General features: G+C 42.4%; 1 protein-coding gene and 1 long non-coding RNA gene across 4 annotated transcripts in view; one reads left to right on the forward strand and one right to left on the reverse strand.

Moving 5' to 3' along the window:
- LOC141373881 (uncharacterized) overlaps positions 1-12,622 on the reverse strand; it is a 44,594-nt gene extending 31,972 nt beyond the window's left edge. The window contains exons 1-3 of one of the 2 annotated variants that reach the window (XR_012380266.1): positions 12,546-12,622; positions 7,650-7,932; positions 6,499-6,562 (exon numbers count right to left, since the gene is read on the reverse strand). This is a non-coding gene — a long non-coding RNA (uncharacterized lncRNA). Of the gene's footprint in view, positions 1-6,498; positions 6,563-7,649; positions 7,933-12,545 lie in introns of those variants that run through there. The other variant, XR_012380267.1, reaches the window with a different exon arrangement.
- The window catches only part of CHN2 (chimerin 2), a 289,625-nt gene that overhangs the window by 202,894 nt on the left and 59,749 nt on the right, over positions 1-26,982 (forward strand). The window lies entirely within an intron of this gene.

A 26,982-nucleotide genomic window follows, 5' to 3' on the forward strand; every position in this document is an offset into this window, starting at 1 on the left:
TATTATATATTATTAATTAACTATCACGTTGCCCTAGTCCCAGAGTTGCTTTATATATTATATAATATATTATTATATATTAATATATTTATATATAGTATATACTTGTTGAATATTGTCTGTATAATATAGTGTGTGTGTGTGTGTGTGTGTGCGCGCGCGCGCATGTGCACGCGCGGGTGGGTGTCAATCCTTCTCTCATAGAAGATAAGCAGGTATCCTCCATCACTTTTGTGTGACCAGTTTGCCTCTGTTATGAGACTCTCTTTGGTGGCCTCTGAAGGTCATCTCCCTGTGCAGCAGGTGCAGCCCAGGGGTTAAGGACCCCGGGCCCCGGACCAGTGGCTGGCCGTATGGCCCTCGGCAAGTCACTTAAACTCCCTGTGTCCTCATGTGAGGATGATTATAGCACTAGCCTCGTGTTTCTCCCTTCATGGTGATCTCTGAACACCCCATGCCCGTTCCAGCCACCACAGCATTGCTCACCATGAGCGCCTCAGCCGGCAACACTCTCCTCCTTCCGAGCCCTGCCTGCGCCCGCTGCCATCCCTGTGATTTTCATCCCAGCCTTCCTTCCCAGAGCCAGCCCTCAACCAAGGGAGGGCCTCTCCCACTGTCCTTGGTGCTCTTCCCAACCCCCTTTCTTTCTTTGCACCCCCGTCAGCATCCTACCCACGTCTTCTGAGGAGCCCCGGCTGTATTCTGCTGTGAGTTGTTTCACGTTGGTCTCCCCAGCTCTGTTAGGAGAGTTAAAAGGGCTGCACCTTATTCAGTTCAGCCACCTTGCAGGACTCATTGCAGCAAATGGACTTTTGTACTTGCTGGGCACTGAGTGTTTGTTGAGGGAAAGGAAGAGAAGGAAGGAAGGAGGAAGGATAGAGGAAGGAATTTTCCCACATTGTTCGCTGCTCGTGTAACATTTTTACTGTAACTTTTTTTAAACTAGAGGAAAATCTGTTAGGTAGACAGCTTAGAAGTGATTTAGGTCGAACCATATGAAACTGCTGATATTTGCTCATTTTTCTTCTACAAATAAGGCAATTTCATGTGGCTCGAACTGATATTTTTTTTTTAAGATTTTATTTATTTATTTTAGAGCAAGAGAGCATGAGAGAATGAGCAGAGGGGAGGAGAGGAGCAGAGGGAGACAGACAAGCAGACTCTGTGCTGAGTGTGGAGCCTGATGCAGGGCTTGATCCCACGACCCTGAGAGCATGACTGGGCTGAAATCAAGAGTCGGACGCTTAACCGACTGAGCCACCCAGGCGCCCCCAAACGGGTAATCTATTTAATATGAGTGCTTTGATCCTAGTAAGTATAAAAAGTTATACTTGCTCAGCACATACTTAACACACTGAATATTCATTTATAAGTCTACAACAAGAACTCTGACGGACTGAAATCCTGGGTTCTGAAGGGCCAGACAGGATGATTGATCAGAGTAATAGTATTCAGTTGGCACTAGGTGGCATATCTTTTTAAATTTTCTAGGAACTGGTGACTGTTACACTATTCCTTAAGGGTTTGTTTGTTAATTAGTTAGCTAGATAGTCTGAAACACTCCCCCCAATTCTAGACCCAGCACTGTGTTCTGAGCCTACTACCAGAGTAAAACTCAAGCTACAGAAATAGACAGGTCCAGCACCTTTCTCGTACTTTCAGTGAAGGTCAGCTTGGGTTCATTTCTCTCCTGCAGTAATTGTTGCCCTGCCATCATCACTGAAGGCTGATGCACAGCCAGCCTGAGACACCCCCCCCCCGCCCCGCCGTACAGTCAGCGCTGCTGGGCTGCTCAGAAGATTTTCAGTCTATGCAAGGCGGACTCCCCAAGTTATAAATTCCCCCCGTCTTCTCGCCTTTGGGCTGTTTTACCACCTCTTAGAAATGTCACCAGAGGAAAGGCTCCAGAAAGAAGTGAAATTCAAGGCCAGAGCTGGTAAAAGGTTTTGTGCAAAGAGGAAGCTGAGGCCACTGGTTGAAAATCAGTGGGTTTCAAATAGAGGTGCTCCTGCCACCCCAACCACATGTCAGACGAGTGAGTATTAGGAGGAGCCAAGTTCATTAGTAACCAGGCCTCCTCCAGCTCCAAAGTGGCTTGTTTTGATGAGAACGTTCTAACTCTGAGAAGGTGACCTAAAAATTAAAAAGAACAGTTTGTGGAGGAAGCCAAACGGAAAAGTGCTGAGAAAGGTGGATGAATAGAGCGCATGCGAGCGTCTATGAAGGCAGGGGCCTGTGCAGCTAGCCCACCTGGTCAGGTACTGGGAAAGGTCATCCCAGCAGGACTGTCCAATGGCGGGCCCACGATTTGTCCGGGAGCACCCCGTCCTTGACACAACCGCATGAAGAAGAAAACAGATCTTTGGGAAAACCAGCCAGTATTCTGGTCTTTGCTTTCAGAAGAGAAGACCTGAAGAACGTCAAGAAAGTTGACAGCTTTTCCAGCTAAAACGCCGCCAGACAAGCAGAATGCAGAGCTTTCAGCCAAATGCTTGGTGACTGTTAACATGGAGACTGCTCAGTACGGAAATATTTTTATGCCCCATATGGACATTCTAACATTCCCTACTGTTATAGAAAAATGTGTAGTGTTCTCCTTTGAAATATCTATTCTCAGTTTTGTTTGACTCAACAAGTACTAAAGGTCAGGGTTCATATACTATTTGTATTAATTTTCTGAGTGAAGAATTTTTAAGTGGCTTTTCCCTCAGCAGATTTGTTCATTTTACTTTAATCATTATTTTAGCCCTTTCCTTATTATTGATCCATTTTTCAAAGAATGGTGTGACGTGAAGGTGGGGGACGGAGTGGTGCAATCAGGAGCCTGGGCTGAGAAGCCACACGGCCCCGGGCAGGGTCAGATCTCTTCCTTGTGTCTGTGTGGCCCCGGGCGCGTGTCATTGAACCTCTCTCAACCTGAGCGTCCCCTTCGGGAACATCATATATGTGAAGTGCTTTCAGGTGCCCCAGCTGCCACCTACCAAAGTGCTATACCCTCCAGCCATTGTACTGCTAGTGTAGAAGGCAGTTCCAGTACCACAGGGGGAAAATATGAAGTCTCTGGGTGATATTTCCTACATGGTTAAGCTCAAATTTTAAAGTCGTTTTCATGTGCACGAGATGGCCTATCTCCACTGTTGCTAAATGTAATTGACTCTTCATTGTTAGAGAAATAGCCTAGCAGAAACTGTCCTCCACAGATTCAAAAAGACCCTGAGGAAGACAGGATACTTCACATAGTTACTGATGTTTCCAAAAAGGACTATTTACTTAGGAAAAAAACATGTTATAAACTGCTTGCTTTACACGTCTAAACTCTTTGGAATCATGTAGTGTTACCATGCAATGTTAAAGCTATTATTAGCTGTGGTCAAATATTTCTGTTTCACAAAGATGAGTCGGTGTCTTTTGTGCAGGATTGCTCCATAGGGTTGTGTAGGTCAGGAATCTCCAAGAAGGATCAGAGTTTGAGTGGTTCCCACCCTTATTTGCCCATAGAACGCTTTCAATGCCAAGCATCTCTGAAGACCCGGGTCCTGAGAACATGCTTTCGGAAAAGGAAATGAAAAATAGACACAATGTCCCCACGGTCAAGGGTCTACTTTGTAACTCACAGCTATGGTTCCTTTCTAGGCATTTGCCTTGTGAATTTCACTTCTTTCCTCAGTCGGCTGCAGGCAATGTTCCTGACACTGGCCTGTCCATACGAGGCTCCAGCTATCAAAGTATTAAACAAAATGTTATGGACCAGATCTTGCTATTGGAATGGGAGCACCAAAGGAATGCCTTAGTTCCCAGAATCATAGAACTTTGGCATGCAGAGGGGAGAGAAGAAAGCAATGATTCTGGCATTTATTTTATGCTGATCACACACCAACCCAGGAATGGTCACACTGTACAAAGTTATCTCACTTGATAACTGGTGGGCGCTGTAATGTACCACCCACATGCCCCATCAAGACCAAAGGGCTCACTCCCCAGTTGCGAGTGTGTTCCTGGCAGAAACCCTCTTCTGAAGAAAGGGGCTTTGCCCAAAGCCCTTTGGGGACAGCCCACACCCAATGACCTGGCAACGTGGAGGGACAGACCTCAGTTTCCTTGCTTCAATTCAGGACAACCCTGAAGGACCAGCCCCACCTCAGAGCGCCCCGGGTCAGTGAGGGTCTTCTTGAGATTGCATTGTAGCAGCTAACTGCCCAGTCCTACTTCTTTCCCTTCTCCACAGGAAGTGATCCTGAGAGTGCTCCCCCATAAGCATTCTGTACCCTATGCTCACCCTGGAGTCTACTTCTCGGGGAATCTGACCCACAACCATCTTACAGCCTCGACTCTCATGCTACGTACTGGCGATGGAATGTAATCACTCTGTCTTCTTTTTAATTGAATTTAATTTCCATCTCAAGCTTCCCTTCTTCCTAATAGCGATGCCTTAGTCTTTGTCAATTCAGGGGTTCCTCTCTCCTCTTCTTTGCAGGGTTACATCTTCTTCCCATGGACCTCAAGAGTTGTCACTTCTCTGTGCCAGCATCCATGGAGACTCCCATCTGCTGACTAGTTTGTGGTCCACACCCCATTTGCAGCTACCTGCTTCATGGCTCAGCTGCCAGTTCTCTCCCAGCTGACCCCCTCCCAGTGCCACAGCCTTTCCCCTTGCAGCTGCACAGGAAGGGACAGTCTCTTGCCTCCCACCCACGCTGAGCTACCTGGGGACAGTGTGAGGTGGCTGAATTTGCTGCTACAGAAATCGTTCTTATAGTGGGGGAAATGTGCCATGTGGTTATAGTTCTACTGTTTAGCATGGAAGATACCATTCAAAGTAAGCAATTTAGATTTGGGCAGAATGTCCTAAAAAACAAAACAAAACAAAACAACAAACAAACAACCAAAATTCGTTTTTGTCCCTGGGCAGAAGAGGGTATCACATGTGTTCTCCTTCTGCAGAAATAGGTTTTAAATCAGTTCCATGCAACCTCCCACATTCCTTTAACATAATTTATTGAGCACCTTCCATTTGCTGGACCTCCTTTGAGATTGTGGAGACACAGTGGTAAACAATTACAGGCAAGTCCCCTGGTGGAGTTTAGAATCTCCTTCGCCTAGAGTGATTTGGGTAGGGGTTTGGTTCCTGTAGAACCAAGACATCCTCAGCAGTGATTTCAGCACTGAGGCCACCAATGAGGTGGCATTTGCCCTTCATTTCCCCTGCCGTGATTTTGTGAGATGTCATTTTTGGTGGCCCTCTCCCCAGGGGACATCAACACTCCCTTCTGCTCGGTGGACTGTCATAACCGATGGCTCTGCAAGTAGTCAGCAACATAGAATTTCTCTATGAATTGGCAATCCGCAGGCCACATCTGGCTGACAGACATGTTTTGACTGGTTTGCACATTGTTTTCAAAAATACCTTAATTTTGGAGATTTTACAAATGAACCGGACTTCCAGTTTTTCTTCTTGAAAAAGAAAAAAAAATCAAAATATCTAGTAGTCCAAGGTTAACAGCCTCATATGGCAATAAAATTACTGAAAGTTACAAGCCCCCTCCCCCTTCAGAGGAGGCAGACATTTTTGCAGTTCCATACAGTTTGGTCAGTGATCCAGCTTCCCTGGCCTACTTTACCTCCCTGGCCACTGGAGGCCTGTTCCTGGAGGATTTTATCTTCACATTAACCAAGACTGACAGAGCCGCATCCTGGGCCTTATGATATTGCACCCCGCCCAGTTTCGTATTTACCTAACTATCCTTTGCATGATGCAAAGAGTTTATAAAAAGTGGCTCAGTCGTTAAGCGGCTGCCTTCGCCTCAGGTCATGATCCCAGAGTCGTGGGATCGAGTCCCACATCGGGCTCCCTGCTCTGCGGGAAGCCTGCTTCTCCCTCTCCCACGCCCACTGCTTGTGTTCCTGCTCTCACTGTCTCTGTCTCTGTCAAATAAATAAATAAAATCTTTAAAAAAAAAGTGGTCATAGGACACCCACTGACTATTAACTGTGATACGGTACACGGTGTCACACCCTTTATAATGAGCCCTGTGGTAGTCATCGGTACCCATATGAGATATTGCTTGTTCTTGCCCCTTTCAGGCAATGATGGGATGTACAACGTGGCCCCCTTTGGGTTAGGTAGGGCCATCTGGCTCTTCTGGCTAGTGACATATAAGAGGAAATGATATATATCATTTCCAGATCATGGCATTATCTATTGGTTCAAGACCCTCCAGCGTGCTCTCTCCTCTTGTTGTGGTAACCAGCGACATCTGAGATGGTGTTTGCTGACAACCTCATTCTCCAAAAATGAGGCATGGAGCAGAGCTCCCAACCAAACTCTAACAGAAGACATGCAGCTGGAATGAGAACTAGATCTTTGTTGATACAAGTAACTGAGGTTTGGGGATTTTTTTTTTATTGCTGCAGCAGCTCCTAACCTATATTGAATGATACAGACCATAAAAGGGATTTTTCTTGGAGAACTGGGAAAATTCTTCATCTTCTCAGACGCTGGTTTTCTTTCACCTTATGGACCCTAAAAATCTTCTTTAGCTTCTCAGAGTCTCAGGCCCATCTCCTGTGGAAGTGTAGGACCGTGTGACCTTGTGACCTTATGACCTTGTGACCTTGGTGGGTATTCTAACTTTTCCCCTAAATTTAATCTTATTTTTTCTACTTCTTATGTTATGGTAAGGAAGCTATTTTTTTTTTTTTAAAGAAAGAGCAAGACATAAAAATAAAATAATTGTTTCTAAATAGTTTACTTTCTGTTTTTTTTTTTTTTTAAGATTTTATTCATTTATGAGACAGAGAGAGAGAGCACAAGCAGGGGGCAGGAGCAGAGGAAGACGGAGAAGCAGACTCCCTGCTGAGCAGGGAACCCAAGACAGGGCTCAATCCCAGGACCCTGAGATCATGACCCGAGTTGAAGGCAGATGCTTAACTGACTAAGCCACCCAGGTGCCCGCAAATAGTTTACTTTCAAATACATCTATATGTCTCCCTTAAAAAAAATTAGTTTGTACTGAGGTAAAAAATAAAAGCTGCACACATTTTACAGGGTCTGTGCCTGAGTGTGGTGTTTAATTCTAGGATTTTCTAAGACTTCTTCATAAGAGTAGACCATGAGAGGGGCACCATAAGAAGGGCTCCCTCTGCATCTGCCCCTCCATTCTGCTTGTGCTCTCTCTCTGACTCTGTCAAATAAATGAATAAAATCTTTAAAAAAAAAAAAAAAGAGTGGACTATGAGAGAGGTTAAAGGATTTTAGGACTTTAAAATTTTTACATCAAAAATATTGCTTTAAAAAATGTCTTCGCTTTCTGTGGCTTATAATAATAAACTACTATGGATTACAAGTTTTAAAGTTGCCAGTGGTAGATTGAAAATATTTATAAGGAAATATGTGGTTTGGGTTTTTTTAACTCATTTTTATTTTTGTAGGAAAATTTGCTGGTACTTATGATTATTTGTCACCCGTTGCTAGGAAGAGAGACAAAAGAGCAAAGGCATTCTTGCTTAAGCAAATACCTTGAGACAGATACAATCTCTCTTGAGTTGCTCTCTGTTACTTTTGTATTGCTTTGTAACAAATTACCATCAAATTAGCAGCTTAAAACCTTCATCTATTAACTCACAATTCTCAGAAGTACAAGCCGACTTACCCAGGTTCCCAAAGAGTGTTGCAAAGCCCACATGAGGTGTGGATAACTGAGCTCTTCTCTAAAGGCCCTGCAGAGGAATTTGTTCCTAGTCTCATTCAGGTTGTTGGCTGAATTCAGTCCTTTGCAGTTTTGTAGGTCTGAGGTTCTTATTTCCTTTGCTTGCTGTGTGGTGGGGTGTTTTCCTAGAGACCACCTTTATTCCTTCTCACAGAGCTCCTCCATCTTCAGATCCATCAGTGAAGCATCGTTTTTGTCATGCTTCACATCTTTCTGACTTCTCCTTCTGCTACCAGACTGAGAAGATATTATGCTTTTAAAGGACCCATGATTATCCATCCAGGTAAGTTCTCTATCTTAAGGTTAATTAATTAGTGCTCTTAATTATATCTGCAAAATCCATTTTACCATATAACATAATCATGCAACTCAATGCCATGTAATATCATCGGGGTAGTGTTACCAAGTGGCAAGGTCATGAGGCCATCTAGAATTCTGCCTACCACACCCTTGACCATTGTACCGTGTCTCCTCTAGAGTATTCAGGAACTCCTTTTCACATGTTTATTTCCTACTATCTCTCATCTTTTCTGAACAATCCAAGGCTAGCTGCTCTCCATATTCTGTTTCGAGCAAGCAAGTCTTTAGTGCAAGTACAAATTCGTTATGCATGTCTGGGTCACTTGTCTGGAGTATAAGTTGGAAGATGGTGTTGGTAAATACTTAGGTGAGGGTAGTAGGCAGAGAGTGGTGAACTCTGGAGCCAGACTTTTTTACTAACTGTAGGACTTTGTATAATTCCCTTTACCTCTTAGTGCCTCAGTAGCCTCACCTCCAACACGTAGACTGTAAAAGCAACCACATCATAGGATTGTCAGAGGATTGAATATGTTGAACAAAGCCTGGCACAGGGTTGCCACCACATGAGTTAATGTTCTCATTAGAAGAATTGCGAGCTGCTGTAACACATAAATCCCCAAATCTTAGTGGCTTCATGCAACCAAAGCTCATTTCTCACTTAAGTTATGGTTCGGTGGGGGTGTTTCTGGTTGGGCAGGCTTTCATGTGGTCAGTCAAGAGCCGAGACTCCTTACGTCCCAGGGATCTGTCTTTCTCTAAATCACTGGGTCTCAAAGCTACAATCCAAGGACCCTGCAGTCCCTGAGACTGTTTCAGACTATTTCCACAATGTCCCCTCTTTGCCAGCTGTTTATCTGGGAAGGTCTGGATTTTTTTGTATGTTCTCCAACCAAAACAACATAACAAATGGAAGATAGACGCACATGTGAGACTCCAGCTATCTTCTATTAAGTTAGACACTAAAGAGAGTTGCAAAAATGCCACTTTTGTCACTAGATTTCTTTTGGAGGGGGCCAATATGGTTAATTTTCATAAAAACATTGTTCATACCAACATTTAAGGCATTTAGTATTTATAACGTTTATGTTTCTATTTTTTTAATGATTTAAGATTCTAAGAGTTTCTTGGTAAGTCATAATAGGTGTAACCCATAGAAATGAAAGATTTTGGGGTCCAAAATAAATGTTAAGAATGTAAAGGAGTTCTGAGACGAAATACTGAGATCTAGTGATGGAGATCATAGGAGAATCTTCCGTTCAGCCGGCACAAATGGCTTAGAGGATCCTGCTGGGAGGTGTCTACAAGGCCGGTCCTGGAAGTAGCACGTTATCTCTGCTCATATTTCATTAGCTGGAACTCAGGCACATGGCCACACCAAACTAAAGGGAGGCTGGGGAATGTAGCTGGATGTTGCTCAAGAGAGGGTGGAAATGGGTTTGGTCACCACCTCAACAGTCTTTACCGTATTTGATTGTTATCAAGGGCTTATTGAATCTTGCTCTGTGTAATGTATCAGAAGCATCTTGTTTAGTGTTTTCCAAGAATAAAATATTTGGCTAACCATACTGAGACGACTTCAAAAACATTCAGAATTGTAACATGAACCTATTTTTTGCCTTAGTGTAGAAGTTGGCAGAGATTTATCTGTAATAGCAATGCATGCACTTAGCCAGAGAAGTGAGAAGAAGAGATATCAGTCTTTTCAGAACCAAACCCAATCAGGTGATTAAACAATAACAGTGAAATGTTCTATAAACACTTCTGATCTCTTTGGAAAGGAACAGTGAGGGATAGCTGGAGCTAGACTGAGAGGTTCTTTTGGCTTGGTTTTGTTTTGTTTTTAGTTTGCTTTGGTTTTTGCTTTGATATCTTACACCACTCACACAAAATCTACTTTGTAAGTTGAGAAATTGATGACCTTTGACAACCTACATCATGGATCAGCCATCTCACACTTTTTGGAGCAAAGCAGGGGTTACACACATGCACACACTTATCTCAGAGTTCAGTTGCCTGGAGTGTGTGTTTGAGTTCCGTAGCGCTACATCTTTAAGAGCAAGACTTGGGTGGGTCCTAGTATAGGCTTAGACAACATTGTAAGGTGGAAATTTGATTTTGAAATTTGTTGTGACTAGATGAAATTTAGATGTTTATATCTCATATAAATTAAAAATTCACGTGTAACATTAGAGTATGCTTTTGTGATACATGTGAACTTTATCATATAGAGGCTCTTATGTAATTAGCATGTTGCCTAATGATTTGTAGATGCATCTTTGCTTTCATATGTTGTCTGTGCTATAATTTATTGGAGGTATAAAACCTTGGTAAGGAACGTAACCATGCTGTTCCTAGGAGAAAGTAAATCCACTTTAGGATTCTCCCCTTTATGAAACTACTTCTGTTGTGTTTAGAAAGAAGCAAGCATTGCATCAGACATATATTTTAATGTTTTCTTAGTGTTTGAAGACAGCAATTCTTTATTAGTAACAGAGTCCAGCTAGCAGACTTAAACCTAAGACATTTATTGTTTCCTCAGCAGAAAGGCCAGCGTAGGCGGTTTTAGGATGGGTTGGGACCAGTGGTTTCATCTTGGACCCAGGATCTTTTTATTCCCCGTCTGCCAACCTCAGCACAGGGCTCTCCTCAATTTGATCAGCAAGTGCATGACAAGATCACTGTCCTGTCACAGGCATCATCACATGACAATGTCCAAAGCAGAGGGCAGGGGAGGTGATAGCAAAAAGAAGCTCCTACTTTCTTCCTTTCGCAGGAGAAAACCTCTCTCCAGCACTTCTTTCCATCCCATCTCACTGACCAGTTCGGGGCCCAGGCCCTCCCGTAGACCGTCATTGACAAAAGGAAACAAGATTCCGAAACTGGCTTGGACCAGTCTTGATCAGTTCCCTGGGTCTGAGTACATTGCTGGCTAAACCAAATCAGGGTCGTGTTGGCAAGTGAGAAGTGGGGAAAGCCGCTGTCAGGCAGAAAATCAAGAGGATCTGCCCCAGAGGGGAGGCAGCATAAGTGCCTGTGTGCGGAACCAGCCCAGCTCACAAAAAATGATCCAAGTGTAGCTGCCCAGCTAGCATCTTTATAGAGTTGAGGACATTTTTCTGCCGCTCCTGGGATCATAGCTGCCATGCCCCCTGACGCTTCTAGCCACTTGCAGCTGATAAAAAGCCCTACCATCACTTTCAATCTCCAAGCACAGTCTTCTTTTAATAACTAGAATTCCGAATCCTGAATAATAGTAGAGAATCCTAATTTGATAGAGAGGTAAGTCTCTCGCCCCCCAGGCCATGGCTGGCAGAGAAGATGTCGGCTGCCAGGCAAAGGGTTGTGATCAGCTTCCCTCCTTCCGCACTGTTGTTCCCAGATCACTACCCATAGGGTAAGGATGCGGAGAAGTGGGAGAGCTCTTCCTTGATAGTACTATCATAAGAATTATTCGCACCCATGGAACCTGGTAGGCACATTTATGGGTTCTTAGGAGGTTGCCCCACTGGAAACCCCCACCCCCGACTGCAGCTATTACAACATGAGTAATGCCCAGGTGACCATGTAACTCATCTTCCAAACCAGACAATTAAACAGTGAGTGTAAACAGGGTGGGGACAGAGGAGTATTCATAGTTTTACCAGGCCAACAGTCAAGAACTAGGACCGTGAACTCTGGGGCAATACGAGGAATTGGTCAAAGGTCCACCTTAGCCATGCACAGGTGTCTCCAGGGGCCACTCGCCCTCAGCCTCTGCTTTTCCAGCTGTCCCTTTCACCAACGACTCTCTAAGTTCCCTTAAACCTTCAGATGATCCTGATGGCCTGAATTTGAAAAACTCCTAGATAACCCTCTACTGTGTGACCCACCTCTAGTTCACAGGTATCTGTGATTATCTCTGGTTGCCCTAAGTTAGATAGAAATGCTGTTTCTTCCCAGACACCTTCCTCTGATCTCACCCTGAGGGCCCACAGCCTCAGGGTCTCACCTTGAGATGGCTCAGGTCACATCAACACGGGTCAAATACCCTCCATTCCTGCGGGATTCAGGGGTGGGACTCACACCTGCATTAGCCAAATTATCTCCTCATGAATTCTTTCCTACTCTTCAACAATCTATCTTCTTATCCTGCTGGTATGCATGTGGAGTGGAAGAGTTGTGAGCTGGTTTTTCACTGGTTCCTTTGACTGTCTGCCTCCAGGTCGTGTGCCCTACTTGGAAATTCCGTATTTATTCCTAAGGAGAAATGTCCAGTGATAACATCTGCACCCAGAAACATGAATTACGTGTTTTGCTACAATACTCTGATATCCCAAAGGCTATTGGAGTTCTGGAGGGCTGCAAGTTCCGTCAGCAAACAGCCCCAGACTAATAAGTGTTTGCTGTTCCCCTCCTGTTGTCGGCTATGAGCTAACCACCACTGCCCTCTCCCCATAAATTCATTGTCTAGTCTACTGACCAGAGCAACCCAGAAAGAAACAAAGCTTTTCAGGTTAGCCAACTAAAAGACTATAACTCAGAAATCTACATTTTACTCACCCTCTCAGTCAGAAGTACGGCAGAGCTGTTGTCTCCTGTTTTTCTTTTGTGTTCTGGGTCCATGAAATTGTTTGAACTTTCACCACCACAGAACTGAGGCATAATTACAACATGATGCCTTACCCAATATGCAGATAGGTCAGCAAGAATTTTGCTAAGATCCTTGTGTATGCAAATGTGATTAATAAATTCATTCTGCTCTTTAATTGGGAAGGTCTACCAGAAGAAATTGGCAGGGGGCGGGGGCTGTTGGTGTGAATGTGGGTCTGAGAGTGTGGGTATGTGTATGTACTGGAAGGAACCAACACTATTAGTAAATATGGAAATATGATAGATTTATCTGTACCTGTCAATCAACCAGACCAATATTTAACTAATATTTTTAAATTGGAGAACAGAAGACAAAAAATATGAAATCATTTTATAATAGTCCTGGGAATATTTTGGATTAGCTTTGCATCACGGGTAATCCTCATTTATCTCTTGTTGTTGTTTTGTTCATCGTTAGGGTATTTTCAGCTGCTATCCCTGGCCTTTTGGAATATAATTATGTTTTTCTCACGAGCTATAATTTGGCTGCTGCAACCAGAAGAAAAAGGCTGTGTGGAATCAGAGCTGACAAGTGGGAGGCTGTATCTCCGACAGTACTCCGTTGGCTGACAGCTCTGTAACTCCTAGTATATAAAAAGACATTCCAGAAAGTGGTTACCAAAAAGAATTGCAGCTCTTGCACTGATATATTTTTTCCATCAGAAAAACAACTCTTACTGGCAGATGTGTTTTATTTAGTACCATTTCTTCTATTTAGTGTTTAAGTCAGCAAATATTTGTTATGCACCTCTAGTGCTGAATGCGTGGTGCTGCATCCCGTAGAGGTGGATTATTATTTTTTTTAAGTATATGTGGATTGGCAAAAAGTGATGTGTACATGAATAAAACTCAGGCTACAGTTGACTTATGCCCTATGGTTCATAATAAAGTCTGGAAATCCAAGAAGGACCTTAGGAGTATCAAGGAAAGTCTTGCAAGTGAAATGAGATTAGGAATATGGGTAGAATTGGGAAAGATGGGGCTGAGGGCATTGGCAGGAACCAAAGTCATGGATGGGGGAAGCACCAGGTTGTTTTTCTTGTGTTGACCATAAATGATCATTTATACTAAGGTGACTACTCAATGTATACCCAGACTTTTTAGAGTGAAATGAGACATAGTTTACAGGAGTCAACCAGAATTGTCCTGGACAAACCTAGATGTAGTGTCTCCTGATTTAGAAGGAACCTTACAGTTCTCTGTTAACCCCAACAACTAAAAGAGATAAACTGAGTAGCCTGTCCTTTGTGTGCAGCAAGCATGAATTCAACATGGAGAATGTTTTTTCTTACCTGTCTTTTCTTTTTCAAATCTGACACTTTTTTTTCTGGTAAAGTGAGAAGTGTACGAAGATAGATTAAGTGGTTAGAGTTTTATGCCACATCAGAAAAGTCCATGTAGTTTAACTTTACTTGTTAAATCTACATCCTCGGAGTGCCTGGGTGGCTCAGTCAATTAGGTGTCCTGCTCTTGATTTTGACGCAGGTCATGATCTTGGGATCATGAAATCGGGCCCCACCTCTGGCTCCACCTTCAGCAGGGAGTCTGCTTCCCTCCCTCTCAGAAATTTATTTTCTCAATTCTGAAGGTTAGAAGTCCAAACCAAGGTTTCTGCAGGGTTATGCTCTCTCTGAAGGACCTAGGGGAGGATCTTTTCTTGCCCCTTACCAGCTTCTGGTGGTTTGCAGCAATCAATCCTTAACTAACCTTCCTTGGCTTGTGAACACATCACTCCAATCTCTGCTTCCATCCTCACATGCTTTTCTTCTGGTATGTTGCTCTGTTCAACTTTTCCTCTTCTGGTAAGGACACCAGTCATTACTTTAGAACCTGGCCTAATCTAGCATGCCCTCATTTTAACTTGGTGACATCTGCAAAGACCCTATTTCCAAATAAAGTCACAATCACAAATAGAGGGGTGAACATATCTTTTGCAGGGGACACAATTCAACTACAACAGGCCTAAAGACATAGTCCTTGCCCTCAGGAAACTTGCCATTTACAATACTTGGAAAAGATATAAGCAAGCTATAATGAGAGAGAACAATAGAAACCAGTAAGTTGGTTTCTGTTGGTCCATCTGTCTAATCAATATTTTTTAAGGACCCCATGAGAGGAACCAAAAGTGAATGGTCTAGGATAAGAGAGCAATTTCCAATCCGTGGTCCAAGGACCAACAACATCAGCATTGCCTGTGAACATGTTAGAAATGCAAATCTGCTCACCCCTCCACCCCCACAACCTACTAAATCAATCCAGCAATCAGTATCTTCCATCCTCCAGGTGACTCTACTGCAGGCGAAGGTTAGGAACCACTGGTCTAGGACTTCAGAGAATTCACCTTCCTCAAAGCTGGATGGATAAGACTTCATGTAACACCTAAGGAAGCCATTAAGCTGAGAGAGAATTCATGCACACTTCTCTAAATCCTACTGGAAGAGTCTACCACATATTTTCATGTTTTGGATCATGGTGAGGGGTAAACGTTGGATTGTTTCATTCTAGGCTAGAGTTCATCAGTCCAGCATATTAACTAAGATGTGGAATAAAGTGATCCTCTCTCACTAGGTCCTGCTTGCCCTAAAAATGAAGCATCTGTATTGGAAGAGCAGCATGTGTGCCAAGCAGTGGAGTGAGGCTTGAGTTGGAAACCACAGAATACTAGAGCAGTGTGCCTCAAGCCTTCATATTCCTCCCAGTCCTGGGAATCTTATGAAAGGACAGATTCTGATTTGGTGGGCCTGCTCTGAGTGCAAAATTCTATATCTCTATCCAGCTCCCAATAATGCTGAAGCTACTGGGTCCAGGAATGCCCCTGACCTTACTGTGTCTTTGAACAGGAAGTCTAAGCTGCATGTGAAGGACCCCACTATTCATTCATACTTCTTAAAATGGGTAAATTGGCTTTTATATGCCTGGACTTATATTTTTATATTATGTTCAACTATTGAACTTTATATATTATATGTGAACATTAATGAAAAACAAGCTTTCAATTTTTAAAGACTCAGTAAGCATTTGTGGAGGTAGAGTTTGACTTCAGAGTCTCATTGCAGCCAGTGCCCATCCCCCAGTTGGCGCTCAGAAGGGCAGGCTGACCCGAGGATAAGTCGAAGGAACCTGCTTTCTAACTCTGGATGGCATTTGGTCTTATGTGCTCAGAAGGGTTGTGTGTGGTACACATCATGTAAGATACACCCAGAAGACATATTCAAGTTCCCCAGAGAGAAACTACAAAGAATAGTTGTTTGTTTGTTTTTTTTAAGATTTTATTTATTTGAGAGAGAGAACGTCAGAGAGAGCATAAGCAGGGGGAGCGGCGGAGGGAGAGGGAGAGGCAGACTACCTGCTGAGCAGGGAGCCCGATGTGGGGCTGGATCCCAGGACCCCGAGATCATGACCCAAGCCGAAAGCAGATGCTTAACCGGCTGAGCCACCCAGGCGCCCCCAGAGAATAGTTGTTAATCAACTGTATCTATACAATCCAACAAGCTTCTAAGGCTTATGATTCTCTCTTCAATGGGTAGATGGAGGGTATTTGAATAAGCTACTTTATTTCAAGTGGATGCATACTGCAGTAGGTTCCTAAGTATTGGGCTCTCAATACACACTCAGAGTAAATTGCCAGGGTTTCAGACGCTTATGTCCCAATCCCAACTTTTTTTTTTTAATCTGAAAAGTACTTCTAATCTAAACTTTGATTTCAGATAGTTGTTTTTTGTTAAAGTTAATAATAATAAGGCTTACTTTTTGATCCTGTTGTTATGTAATATTTGCTCACTGAATAATAAGTAGGAAATACAGATAAACAAAAGAGATGATAAATATTTTTATAATCTACCACATGGGAATACTATTGTTTTCCAATGTTTATATAAATAGAAATAATGTATTTGCTCTGTCCTTTAAAAATTAATTTACATTCAAAAATAAATTGTATTTGTTTCTTGCAAAAGAATTTTAATAGTACATTTTCACTGTATACAAACTGGAAAATATAAAATTTAAAAACATTTGCTGGGCATCCATAACCTGACCTTACACAGACATCTATTATTTTCATTCACCCAGCACTTATACCATTTAAAACCATAATAGACTACAGTGGCTTCTTCCTGCTAAGGAGCTTAGCATAATTTCTCTCCTGGGTGGATAAACCTTTGTTTAGGAAAATACCCTGACAGGTCATTAATGAAAGGGTAATCTCTCAAGGAATGGTCAGAAAAGGAAAAAGGCAAAGTAGAAAGGTATCTTAAAGTTTTTTTGGATATATAATATAATTGTTTTGGATCATTATACATAGAGAAAGAGAGCTTGAGTGCCTGGGTTGTTGGGGGGTCGGGGCAGAGCAAGAGGTAGAGACTCATGGGGGTGTCAAGGCCAAGGAGAATGACTTGGGACCTTCAAAGAACACAGATGTCTAATACACAGTTCTGAGCGATTTGCAAGGTGATGCTTTAAAAATGCTGCCTCCTTCCAACTCTTATCCTTCCTAATCTTTGGTAAAACCTGCTATGTATAGTTTTTAGACTAGAATATGTGGGGAATAAAGGAATTGTGGAAGTACTGTAGCATCTCCTGGGAGCATCTAAAAACCCTGATGCCACGTCATACCCCAACCAATTACATCCAAATCTTTGGGTAAGGAACAGACCCAAGAGTAGTTTTTTAAGCTGTCAAGGTGATTTCAGTGTATACGCAAGGGTTAAGACTCACTTTTCTAAACTAACTCTTCGGGCCAAGATAAGAGTAATAAGAATTGGATTTGCCTTCACCCCTAAAACAGCCATAGATGAATGGATAGATAGATTAGATAGATAGATAGATTGATTGATTGATAGATGATAGATAGATATCAATGGTTTTTAAGACACTAGACATCAAATAACAAAAGATAGTGTCTGCAAACAAACAAGGTGAACCCTACAATTGCCCCAGCTTACTGCCTTACGAGAGTTCCCAGGCAATGGTACAAGGAGGAGAAGCTCAGGCAGAACCCAGAGGACTCTCTGAGATGAGGAGGTGGAGCTGAGAGTCCAGGGAGAGCAAGGAGCTGAGTTCACAGGACCAAGTAAGTGCAATGAGAGAGCCGCACGAAGAGAAAGCTGGAGATCTTGGTCTCTGGCGTAGGTCCCCTGGACTACTCAGCAGATATCAGTGCCGCAAATTCAGCAGTATCAGGGCATGTGTGTGAGGAGACTAGCTGAGGCCATGGAAAGAACCAGGAGAAAGGATCAAAGGAAACAGTGTGGAGGCTCACACTGGGCCAGGGATAGTGACTCTTTCCACCAGCCAGGATGGAAAGTCTCATAATTCATGGATCATTGAGTTGGGTACTCAGCGTTTCCTACCTCAGGAGTGGGGCATAATTAGCCCTAGACTGAGCCCGGCACCAGATGGACCTAGCAAATCATAAAAGCAAGACATAAAAGGGCCAAACTCTTTCCAAGCAACTTAACTGTGTCCAGGAACAAAGCTGAAGAACATTTATAGGAATACTAAAATATCCAGCACCCAGAAAGTAAAATTCAGAATGCGTGTCCAGTAAAGGATGACAAACATGGGAAGAGGCAGGAAAACATGACCCATAATGAAGAGACTTATCAATCCAGAACTATCAGAGACATTGAAGTGACCAGATAAGGACATTAAAATGGGCATGACAACTGTATTCAAATTATATTCCATATATTCAAAAAGTTAAGTAGAGAAATGGGACATATAAAATAGATCCAAATCAAACTTTTAGAGATGAACACTGCAGTGCTTGAAAGGAAAAATACACTACCTGGTATTAACAGAATACTAGAAATTACAGAAGAAAAAATTAGAGAAATTAAAGACAGAAATATAAACTATCCAAAAGATTTTTTTTTTTTTTTAGAAAAGGAATAAAGGCTTTAGGCATGGGACAACTTTAAACAGTCTGATATGCGTGTAATTGGAGTTCTTAAAGAGATAAAAGAGAAAGGGAAGACAGAAAAGAATCTTTAAAGAAATAATGGCCAGAAATTTTCCAAATTTGATGCAAACTGTAAATCCAGGGATCCAAGAGTATCAACAAACCCCAAGAACCAAAATCTACACCAAGGCACATTATAATCAAATTGTTTAAAACCAGGGCACCTGACTGGCTCAGTCAGTGGAGTGTGAAACTCTTGATCTTGGGGTTGTGGATTCGAGCCCCATGTTGGGTATAGAGATTACTTAATAAAATCTTTTTTAAAAATTTCTCAAAACCAGTGGTAAGAGGGAGGGATTATCAAGGAACACATGGAAACTTTGGGGTGATAGTGTTCATTTTCTTAAAAGTAATGGTAGTTTCCTGGGTCTATAGACTTGATAGGTGGTATCAATGATGAGTGAAAAATTTTTAAATTATACACTTTAAATATGTGCAGTTTATTATATGTCAGTTACACCTAATTAAAGCTGATATATTTTAAATAGCAAACAAGCAAACAATAACTCAACCCTGGCTACACATTAAAGTCACCTGGGGAACTTTGTAAAAATGTGAGGCTCTATCCTCAGAGGTTCTGGTTCAGTTAGTCTAGAATGAGGCCCAAGATATGTATTTCTCAAAGCTTGGCAGACAATTCTTATTGGCAAGCGTTTTTGAGAAACACTGCAAGCAGGGAATTTCAGAAACTTCCCCATTAACCTGATCCAGGGGTTAATGACTTTTATTCTGAATAAGTAGCTTTATATTTCAGGGATATGGCTATTTGATACACAATTTAATATCTGAGTTCTGGGTTTCCTGTATCTAGACTTTTTACTTATAAACATCTGAGACCTTATTTTATTAAAGGATGGGATTCTGACAACTTTTTCCTTGTTTTCTAAACTTTCTGGGATTTCTTTTTTTCCTCCAAGAAACATTAACAACTTCTGATCCTCCCAGAAATTCACAATATCATGCTCAGACTGGGCCCTTTGATTTTAGTGCTAAGAAGTGATTCCTTAGAAGCACATTGTTGGTGTTACAGGTCAGACATGATCTGCGGCGAGCCCCCTGAGGACTTTTAAACTCTCTTAAGAGGGACACAACAGCTTTACCGTAATTATTTTATTAGTTTGTACCTTCGCATTTATATATCTTACCATGCCACTCCTCTGCTTCAAGCCATCCTTCACCAGCTCCCCCACTCCAAACTTCTAGATGCAATCCCGTCTGCCTTGGGTAGCCTGTAACACTGTACATGATCTAATGCATGCCTGCCTCACTCATTGACCTTCTAATTTCCAGGCACCCTCACGTGCTGGGTCACCCTCTAATTCAGCTCCAAGTCTTCGCAGAACCTGTTCCCTCTGCCTGAAACACTGTGCTGGACTCACTCTCACTGCCTGGGTCTCTCCTTCCCGTCCTTCAGGGCTCAAGTGACCCATCATTTGTTTGGAGAAGTCAGGGAGGGTTCTGGGCTCCTGGAGCACGCTACACCTCTCCCGACTTAGCCATTTTTATGACTCTGCAAATTATATATAATTATATATTTTATATGTAACATGTTATATAATTTATAATTATATAATTTACATTGTTTATATATAACATTATATATATATAGATTATATAAATATAATTATATTATAATCGCCCACTAACTTCTGTAATTACTAACCTGACTATAAACTTCTTGAGGACAGGAATCAGTCCTAACTTCTGGCACAGGGCCTGGACTGGTGATTCATAAATCAAAAATGCCAAGTTTGATAAAGTACTGGGGAGCACCATTTTTTATAGTACTTTTCTGATTTACAAATCAGTCTGTGCCCTGGAAGTTAACACTGAAATCCAGCCATGGGAGCTTCGTACTACAAGAGACACTTGATAACTTTGCAAAAATATGGGGTTTTTTTTGTTTTTGTTTTTGTTTTTTTTTTTTTGGTAACAAGCTTAGCAGAATAAACCCAGATGGGAAAGATGACATTATAACCCCTTATTTAACACAGGGAGTTCAGGAGAAAACCTGACAACTATAGGAAAAATGGGGTCTCTAAAAAATTAAGTTTTATTAGAATTACAGTAACTCGGTGAGTGTCTGAAAAATCATCTAAGTGTCAGGAACCCTGGTTTGGAGAGGTAATAATGGAAAGCAAATTTGACGTTGTCTTTAAATCAATAGAAATGGTTCAACTTCTTAACGGTGGGAATAAGAATCTGTTCTTTGGGCCTAGAGCAGGAATAAGTAAACTTTGTCTTGTAAATAAAGTGTTACTGGAACACAGCCACACCCAGCTGTAGACACTATGATTTCAGTAGAGACGATGGCTATTTTCATCCTACCGTGGCAGAGTTGAATACTCCCGACGGGACAGAGACCATATGGTTTGCAAATCCTAACGCACTCACCACGGGCACTTTGCAGTGGCTGGCCCTTGGCCTAGGAGTAGATGAGACTACTTGCTTTCATTCTGAATCACTTACGGAGCTCTGCAACTGTGTTGAACATAGTACCTGACACGCAGTTCACCCAAATAAACACTGGCTGTGATGGATAAGCCCGGGAGGCCCCGGGAGGCCCTCATGAGCCAACACTGAGTGCAGGGAAAGCTCCAGCTCGGCCACAAAGGGCAGGAGCACAGACGTTCCTGGCATGTGGCACAGTCTGGTCAAAGGCCAAGCAACGAGGAAGGGACTCCAGGTGGGGGGTAACCTGGTGTTCACCCCGCTCTAAAGAAAACCACTCTTGGGACATGCTGATATCACTTCCTTTTCTCTTCCTCCAGAGAAAATGATCGAGGGCCAAGCTCAATTTGTGGTTAGTCAGTATTCCACTCTGAGTTTCATGAAGTGGCTTCCAGGATCTTTCCCAGGGAATATGGTAGAAGTTTAAGCAATTTAGGGTGTAAGGGTGCCTGGGTGGCACAGTCGGTCGAGTGTCTGACTCTTAGTTTGGGCTCAGGTCATGTTCTCATGGGTTGTGGAATCAAGCCCCACATCAGGCTCTGCACTCAGTGGAGAGTCTGCTTGAGATTCTCTCCCTCTCCCTTTCCCTCTGCGCCTCCTCCTGCTCTCTCTCTCAGATAAGTAAATATATCTAAAAAAAAAGAAAGAAAGAAAAAGAAACTTAGGGTGTATGTTTTACTTTTGTTTGACGGATATTTTTAAGGCAAATAGGAAGGTTTGTTTCGTCTATTTGCAGCGCTCCTGTCTGTCAGCACCAATCAGTCATGTCTGCCCATCTTGAAACTGTAGGAAGGTGCAGAGTGTGAGTGAGTGGTGAAGGATGTTGTGGCAGGTGAAATAAGGGGGCTCCAAAGACAGCAGGTCTTCATCCCTGCAACCTGTAAATATTATCTTAATTTGGCAAAGCATCTTTGTAAGTGTGATTAAATTAAGGATCTTGAGATGAGATTATCTGGATTATCCAGATGGCTCCTATGTACTGCACAAATGTCTTTCTACGAGAGAGGCTGAAGGGAATGTACAGACAGGCACAGAGGGGACATCTGTGGGAAGATGGAGCACGGGGGGATATGAAGATGTTAGAATGGTGCAGCCCCAAGCTGAGCGATGGCAGCAACCCCCAGAAGCTGGAAAAGGCAAGGGACTGATTCTCTCCTAAAGGCTCCACAGGGAGCATAGCCCCTGATTTCAGCCCAGAGAAACTGCTTTCAGACTCTGGCCTCCAGAACTGTGAGAGAATAAACTGGCATTGCTTTAAGCCACCAAACCTGTAGTCATTTGTTACCGCGGCCACAGAAAGCTAATACACATGAATTAATCAAACGAACAGTGTGTGCATAATTTATTACTTTGTGTACCACAATAAACTAAAGAGAGAGAGAGAGAGGCAAGAGGCCCTCCAATTTTCTTTATCCATGCAACTAGAGGCAGATGATTAATCGTACACGCTACTGAACTGGGGTTGGGGTAAGAGCCTGAAGCAGAGAGAATCAACAAAACGATGGTGGAGGCTTGGAAGGAAAAGAAGCCAATGAGGCTTTAGATAACTGGGCAGAGATTTGTGGCTCAACCGTCCCCCTCTCTGCTTTATTTTATAGATTTATATTTATTATATATATTTATAGTTATTTTATATATTTATATATTTTATATAAATTTTATTAATACGTATATAAGTAGATGCATAAATTAATACAATATATTTAATATATAAATATATATTTAACATAAATTTATATTTATAATATATAAATATATCATATATTTATATATTATATATGAATATATGACTATATATTATTTATAATTAATATATACTTATTTATACATATTTACATATATTCACTTACTTGTTTAATGTCTGTCTCTCCCTACATGACAACATAATTTCCATAAAGACAGAGATTTTTGTCTATTATGTTCACTGTGTCCCCAGTTCTGAGAACAATCCTCGGAATATGATAGGTACTCAGTAAATAGTTACTCGATACATAAATGAAATCAAGGCAGATAAGGTTCTGGATTAATTGTGAGCTTGTAATTGTATCAAGACCCCAGAGTAATATGCTGATTAAAGTATGGTGGACATGGGGCGCCTGGGTGGCTCAGTCAATTAAGTATCTGTTTTTGGCTCAGGTCATGATTCCGGGGTGCCAGGATCAAGCCCTGCATCGGGCTCCCTACTCATCGGGGAGTCTGCTTCTCCCTCTACCCCTCCCCACTGCCATTTGTGTATGCTCGTGCTCTCTCTTTAAAGTAAATAAATAAAATCTTAAAAAAAAAGTGTGGTAGGCAGACAGGTATCTGAGATCCATTTGTTACCAGTCCATGGTGAGATCAGTCCAGTAGTACAGAAGCCTCCAGAATTACATATTAGTGCTTTTTTAAAAAATCCACTGATTCACTCTCTCTCTCTCAAATAAATAAATAAAATCATAAAAAGAAAAAAAAAAGCAGTCATGGGATTGAGCCCTGCGTCCAGCTCTGAGCTCAGCATGGAGTCTGCTTCAGCTTCTCTCTTTCTCAAGTAAATAAATAAAATCTTTCAAAAAAAAAAATCCACTGATTGGAAAAATAGCACAGTTGATAAAGAGCTACTGTTAATTCAAAGCTTTTAAATGGATTTGTGTTTTTATTACCCACAACATATTTACCTCATTTTAAAATGGTCATTTATATGTGGAAGAGCCAAATACTTTGAGGGAGGCTGTATTTAATCTAAATGTAGATAATTCTCTAAGCACATAGAGTAACCATGAACCTCTGGGAGTCCGTAATCTGTAAGTTCAAAGTTATAAGCCAACCCAAAGTGGAATACCTACGTGTAAAGGCATTCTGTGATTGACCCCCCAAGGTCTTTTTTTTTAAATGTCATTTCCTTTTATTTTTTTTTAAGATTTTTATTTATTTATTCATGAGAGACAAAAAGAGAGAGAGAGAGAGAGAGAGAGAGAGGCAGAGGGAGAAGCAGGCTCCCAAGGAGCAGGGAGCCCGATGCGGGACTCGATCCCAGGACTCTGGGATCATGACCTGAGACGAAGACAGACGCTTAAGCATCTGAGCCACCCAGGCGCCCTGACACCCCAGGGTCTTACAACCTAATTCGTATCTTAGATAGGACCACACCCAGGATTCGGGCCTTCTGTATTCCATCTGGATACAATTTCAGTGGCTACTGATGAGATATCTCCATAGATTTCTTAGAGGTCATCCCCTAGAAAACTGGGTGTGTGCTAAAGGAGGAAACCTCACCAGGAGGGCCACGTGTCCAGGGGAGGACAGCAGGGCAGTTAGGTAGGACTTGCGGGCACAGGGCTGGCTTCATGGGCATGAGACCCTCACTTGGTTTAATATTCTGCTGTCACCTTCTTGAAATTCTTAATCATTTCTTGAAAAAGGAGTACATATTTTCATTTTGCACTGGGCCGACAAATCATAGAGCTGGTCCTGTCTGGGCAAGACAATGTTATTTCTATTTGCTTCTGATCTCATTCTGGAGATACAGCCTTCAATACTGCCCCTCAGGATCTGACAGACCATTAGTTCTGGGATGAGGAGACTTGGTATACCCAGGCTGGGACTTGGGTGAGGCAAGGGGGGCAGGCAGGGCACAAAATTGAAGGAGGGGCTCACTCGCAGGGTTGTGCAGATGCAAGGTCAGCACTTGAGAGTGAGTGCCCCTTAAATTTTGCCCCTCGCTTGCCTCACCTTGGTCCCAATGTGCACTATAACTGCACTATACTATACTCTCCTACTTCCTTTGTCTTTGAAAATGACTATGTGCCGCTGTGGTCACGGAGTTTTCATCAGCTAGATCAGGTGGCACACAGAAACCTTACCCTATGGACTTCTTCTTAGGTTTTTCTGAAAGTGTTCTTTATTTGTTCAGTCTTTGTTGAGGGAGAAAGGTATTTCCTCTTTCTCTGCAAGACCGGCCATGGTTGGCTGGTGCATGCTCTCCTTTGTAGACGTAATTCGATATAAAGCTGAATTGTCAATACTGTGAAACATTTTACAGGAAGAGTGAAAGAGTAGATGGCACTGGTGGTCACATTTACATTCATTGTGCCACCAGAGAGCAAGAGCAGTGAGGTGTGAAGTCAGAAAACCTTGGTTCTCAAACTGAGTCCACTGCATATTTGCTATGTGATCTGGGGCAAGGCTTCATGCCCTCTCAGCCTCAGATCCTCACCTCTAAAATAGGGAGAATCAAGCTATCTCTAGGTCCCGTGATGAGTATGAGGGGACGATGAATTGATACATCGGCTCATGGATTACAAATTGTTGACACTATTATTCAATTTGTGGAGGGGTATCGTTTTGCAAGATGGGTCCATCCTGAGTTGCCAGCTGTCATCCACCAAGGTTAGGGGTGAATTCCACACATCACACAATATAAGTTAGGCCTTGGAATAGGTTTTACAGGAAAGGAAGAAACTGTGAAAGCCAGGGTCAGGCAGATAAGAGAAGATGGAAGGACCCACTGAGACTCTGCATCTGCTGGCTGGATTTGTGTTCCAGGGGGAGGAACATAGCCCCAACCCCATTTATCTCCCTTTTCATGGGGCAAGTGTGAGAGCAGTTTTGTTAGTGGGGAGATAATGAAATTGCCTGGCACCAGGCAGTCTGGTTATCTGGGAACACAAGCTCTCAGCACTGGGGGACTTTGGGACTCAAGAAATGTTACCCTGGAGGGAGGACACCACTTGTCCCATGGGAAGAGGAGCTTGGGCACAGCCTCTCCAGCTGTAAGAGAGAGTTAGGATCCCACCCGCAAAGCTCTTTAACAAGATGAACTAGGGTGAGCACCTAGAGGCATTTTCAAACATCCTGCTTCTATGACAGGAGCACCCAGACAATGGAGAAACAGAGACCATTGTGCTAAACCCAATGTGAAAACCCAACCAGGTCATGTCAGGGTTTATTGGTGGTCAGCTTAGATTTGATAGAGAGAGAGGGGTCTATCCACACTAAATCCAAATCCATCCATTAAAGAACTATTATTTTAAGAGGATTCTGTACAATTTTAAAAGACTTGGGCTTTTGGTCTAAAATGCAATCACAGCTCATTCCCTTAAGTTAAACTTATGTTCTCTGCCCACCCAGAATGTTACCCTTGCTCACTGTTTCCATCCTGGCCTGAAATACCACCCTCTATAAGCACTGCAGTAGGTACATAGTCCAATTGTGGTGACAGGGTGGGAGAACCACAGAAGTAGACAAATAATAATAGCACAATATACATTTTGCACAAAATGCCCTGGGAGCTTAGTAGAGAAGAACATTAGAGAGAGGGTTAGGGACACTTCAAAAAGGAGATGACATTTCAACTGTATCATAAAGGGTAAGTAGGATGTTTTCAGACACAGAAAGGGGAGATGGTCATGCTAAGTAGAGGAAATTGGGAGCAAAGATGTCGTCCTTCAGATGAGATAACCGTGAAGTGTTGAGAACAGTGTGTGGCACATAGTAGATGCTCAGTAGGTGGTAGTGGTAATAATAGTATGTTCAAGGAGTTTCAAATACTCAGGATGGATAGAATACTGGAAGGGAAGGTCTGGAAATGAAACCGGAGGAGGTAGTTTGAGATCTTTTTTCAAGAAGGACTCTGCACAGTATGCTAAGAGAGATTTTTTTAATTTGCAGAATATTTTAGCAAACTAATTTACCTGCTTTGTCATTCACACAGTCATCACTGTCTCAGTGGGAATGGTCTGCGTTAGGATATATTAACAAATAAGCCCCAAATATCAATGGCTTAAAGCATCAAACATTTATTTCTTACTCATGTTCCATACCCATCATAGTATATGCCCAATAGTGTCCTTTTTCTATGACTGCTGCTTCTGGCTTCTGTCTGAAAGGGATGCTCGTCACTAGTTCCATTTCTTTGGCCAAAGGAAGTCACATGGCTCTGCCAACTTCAAACGGGAC

The sequence above is a fragment of the Callorhinus ursinus genome, unplaced genomic scaffold (genome assembly GCF_003265705.2).
Source record: "Callorhinus ursinus isolate GAN/ISIS: 27379988/994484 unplaced genomic scaffold, GSC_fseal_2.0 scaffold12, whole genome shotgun sequence".
Taxonomy (NCBI): domain Eukaryota; kingdom Metazoa; phylum Chordata; class Mammalia; order Carnivora; family Otariidae; genus Callorhinus; species Callorhinus ursinus.